Source organism: Galeopterus variegatus, unplaced genomic scaffold (assembly GCF_000696425.1).
Source record: "Galeopterus variegatus unplaced genomic scaffold, G_variegatus-3.0.2 Scaffold723, whole genome shotgun sequence".
Lineage (NCBI taxonomy): Eukaryota > Metazoa > Chordata > Mammalia > Dermoptera > Cynocephalidae > Galeopterus > Galeopterus variegatus.
In genome coordinates this window covers 119012-123141 of record NW_007726834.1, presented here as the reverse complement: position 1 = coordinate 123141, position 4130 = coordinate 119012, and positions in this window count along the sequence as shown.

Here is a 4130-nt window from a genome sequence, read left to right as displayed (position 1 = left end):
AAGGGTTGAGATCCCCTTACCGGTCATCTTTTAAAAAAAAAAAAAAAAAGAGAGAAAGTATGTCCCTGGATTCAAATTTAGCAGGCATTCTGTATTTTATCTGGCAATAATATGTGTGGCATTAGTCATTATCACAAATGTTCTCATGGGCCCCTCTATCCTAGGAAAAGTAAGGCACTCTCAGATAGATCACAACCTGCAGTTCTGTGCACAACGCTTCCAGGTGCTTTTGTTAAGGGCCAAAAACTTTATATAATTTCCCTGATGGCCCAGGGGAGGTGCAAGCTCAGACTTAGTCAGCAGGGGGCACCATTCTCTTAAAATAGATTCCCAGGTGAGTTCCAGGGGTTCAAAATAGGGAATGGGGGCATGGAATTGAAGGTTCTATTTGCTGCTTCTGTCTTCCCTCTGGAGCTCACATCTTCCCACCCTGCCAGATCTGTTTTTGTGAAGCAAGAATCAGATCCTGTCCACGCCTTAGATCATTTCCAAAGTTCCATGATTACCTTCTTAAGACAGCATTAAAAAGCCCTTCAGGATCCCACTGGAGTCCATTTTTCCTACTTCAAGTCCTACTACTTCCACCCTACTTGATCCCACGCACTTGACACTCCCAACGCTCCCATTCACCAGGAACTATTTGCATCTTCCCTGTAGGCAATTTACTGTCATGCCTTTGAGCCCAAGGTCTCTCTGCTTGGAATTCTCTTTTCGCTTTGGTGCTTATAGCAACTCTGTTTATTCAGCACATTTCACAAATATACTGAGATCAACTGTGTACCAGGCACTATGCTGTGTGCTGGAAATGCTGTGCAGAAAAAGGCCAACTAGAGCCCTTGTGATTCTCACAATGGGGGAATCTGGGGGAAGGGAGTCAATAAGCAAGTAGTCAAGTAAATAAGGTACTTGGACTTAGTACAAGGGTTAACTGATCTGCCTTCCTCACGGAGAGTTGACTATTCCCTCCTTTGGGTCTTCTGATGGCTTTTCACGTTAAGGGTCCTAAATTCTAACACCTGCACAATCATTGCCAGGAACATGGATGAATGAAGGGATCTAGTTAAGTCATTCAGGAGGGGGTGGGGCTGAGGGGTGGGGAAGGTGCAGCCCGTGACAAAGTGAGAGTAGCTTTTCACCCCCCCCCCCCNAAAATCCTCAACAAAATACTAGCAATCAGAATACAGCAACATGTTAAAAAAAATTATACACTATGATCAAGTGGGATTTATCCCAGGAATGCAAGGATGGTTCAACATACAAAAGTCAATAAATGTGGCATATCACATCAACAAGCTTAAGGACAAAGACATGATTATCTCAACAGATGCTGAAAATGCATTTGACAAAATTCAACATTTCATCATGACAAAGACTCTCAACAAATTATGTATAGAAGGAAAATATCTTAACACAATAAAAGCCATTTAAGAGAAGCCCACCACCAGTATTACTCTGAATGGGGAAAAATTGAAGGCCTTCCCCATGAGAACAGGAATAAGACAAGGATGTCGACTCTCACCACTTCTATTCAACGTAATACTGGAGGTACTAGAAAGAGTAATCAGGCAAGAGAAAGATATAAAGGGAATCCAGATTGGAAAAGATGAAGTCAAACATTCCCTATTTGCAAATGACATGTTACTATATATAGCAAAACCTAACGTCTCTATCAAAAAATTCCTAGAAACAAACAAACAAACAAAAAAAAAACGTTTATGGGCCGGCCCGGTGGCGAACTCGGCTGAGTGCGGCGCTTGGGAGTGCGGCAGCGCTCCCGCCGAGGGTTCGGATCCCACATGAAGACTGGTCCGCTCGCTGGCTGAGCGTTGTGTGGGCGCGATACCAAGGGTTGTGATCCCGTTGCCGGTCACGACAAAAAGACAAAAAAGGGAAAAAAAACAAAAACAAACAAACAAACAAAAAAACGTTTATTTGGGCCAGCCCGGTGGCGCACTGCTACAGTGCGCTGCTTGGGAGCGCGGCGGCGCTCCCGCTGAGGGTTCGGATCCCACATACAGACTGGCCGCTCGCTGGCTCAGTGAGGTGCGGGCGCAACACCGAGGGTTGCGATCCCGTTGCCGGTCCCGGTCCGGTATGGGCCCGACACTGAGGGTTGTGATCCGTTGCCGGTCACGAAAAAAAAGACAAAAAGGGAAAAAAAATTCCTAGAGCTGGTTAAAAACTTCAGTAATATTTCAGGATACAAAATAAATATCCCCAAATCAGTAGCATTTATATACTCACATAATGAATTAACAGATAGAGAAATAAAGAAAATAAGCCCATTTACAATTGTAACAAAAAAATACTATACCTAGAGATTAATTTAATCAAGGAGGTGAAAGACTTCTACAATGAGAATTACAAACCACTTCTGAAACAAATTAAAGAAGACACAAAAAGATGGAAAGATATTCCATGCTTCTGGATTGGAAGAATTAACATTGTGAAAATGTCTATACTACTCAAAGCAATCCACAGATTCAATGCAATCCCCATCAAAACACCAATGAAATTATTCACAGAAACGGAAACAATAATCTTAACTTTCATATGGAAAAAAAGACCCCACAGAGCCAAAGCAATCCTGAGCAAAAAAACAATAAAAAATAAAAATAAAAATAAAAACAAAACCCCCCCACAAAGCCAGAAGCATAACTCTGCCTGACTTCAAATTATACTACAAAGCTATTGGAACCAAAACATCATGGTACTGGTATAAAAATAGACATTCAGACCAGTGGAGTAGAATGGACAACTCCGAAATCAATCCTCAGGCTTATAGCCATGTGATATTGGACAAAGGCAACAAAAATCTACTTGGGGAAAAGACTGCCTCTTCAACAAGTGGTACTAGGAAAACTAGATAGGCAGAAGAATAAAACTAGATATGTATCTTTCACCATACACCAAAATCAACTCAAAATGGATTAAAGACATAGGTATAAGACCTGAAACTGTAAAATTACGAACGGAAAATATATGTGAAACACTTCAGCAGTTAGGTCAGGGCACAGGCTTTATGAACATGAGCCCAAAGTACAAGCAGGGGTAAAAAAAATGGGATTATATCAAACTAAAAAGATTCTGCACAGCAAAAGAAACAATCAACAGAGTGAAAAGACAACCTACACAGTGGGAGAAAATTTTTTCTAACTATGCATCTGACAAGGGACTAATACCCAGAATATACATAGACCTCAAGCAATTATACAGTAAAAAAAATAAATGACCCAATTAAGAAATGGGCAATCAAGTTGAATAGACATTTTCCAAAGGAAGACATACAAATGGCCAACAGATATATGAAAAATGTTCAACATCACTAGTTATCAGGGAAATGGAAATTAAAACCACATTGAGATACCACCTCACTCCAGTTAGACTGGCTATAATCAGAATGGCAGTGAATAACAAATGCTGGCGAGGTTGTGGAGAGAAGGGAACACTGCTGCACTGTTGGTGGGACTGTAAATTAGTACAACCACTTTAGAAAACAATTTGGAGGTTTCTCAAGCGACTACAGATAGATCTTCCATATGATCCAGCAATCCCTCTTCTGGGCATATATCCAGAGGAATGGAAATCATCATGTCGAAGAGATACCTGCACTCCCATGTTTATCCCAGCTCTGTTTATAATAGCCAAGATATGGAAACAACCTAAATGTCCATCAATAGAAGATTTTGTCAGGAAATTGTGATATATATACAGTACGGAATACTACTCTGCCATAAAAAACAATGAAATATTCCCATTTGCTTCAACATGGATGAACCTGGAGAAACTTTGTTGAGTGAAACAAACAAAGCACAGAGGACTAAATACTGCATGTTCTTACTCATATGTGGGAGCTAAGAGAGAAAGGAAGGAATGATAAAAGACCATAGTAGTGCCGTGGCCTAACAGAGGGAGGGAACATTCCTAGGGCTACAAATAGGAGTGGAGGGGAGGTGGGGGGAGGTAGGTTTGGGGTATAATTGGGAGGGGGCAAAGGGTACAAAGGAATTTCTTTTTTTTTTTTCATTAAATTTTTATTTTGTCAATATACAATGTATATGATTATTATGGCCCATCACCGACACCTCCCTCCCTCCTCCCTCTCTCCCCTCCCCCCCAAGAATGTCCTT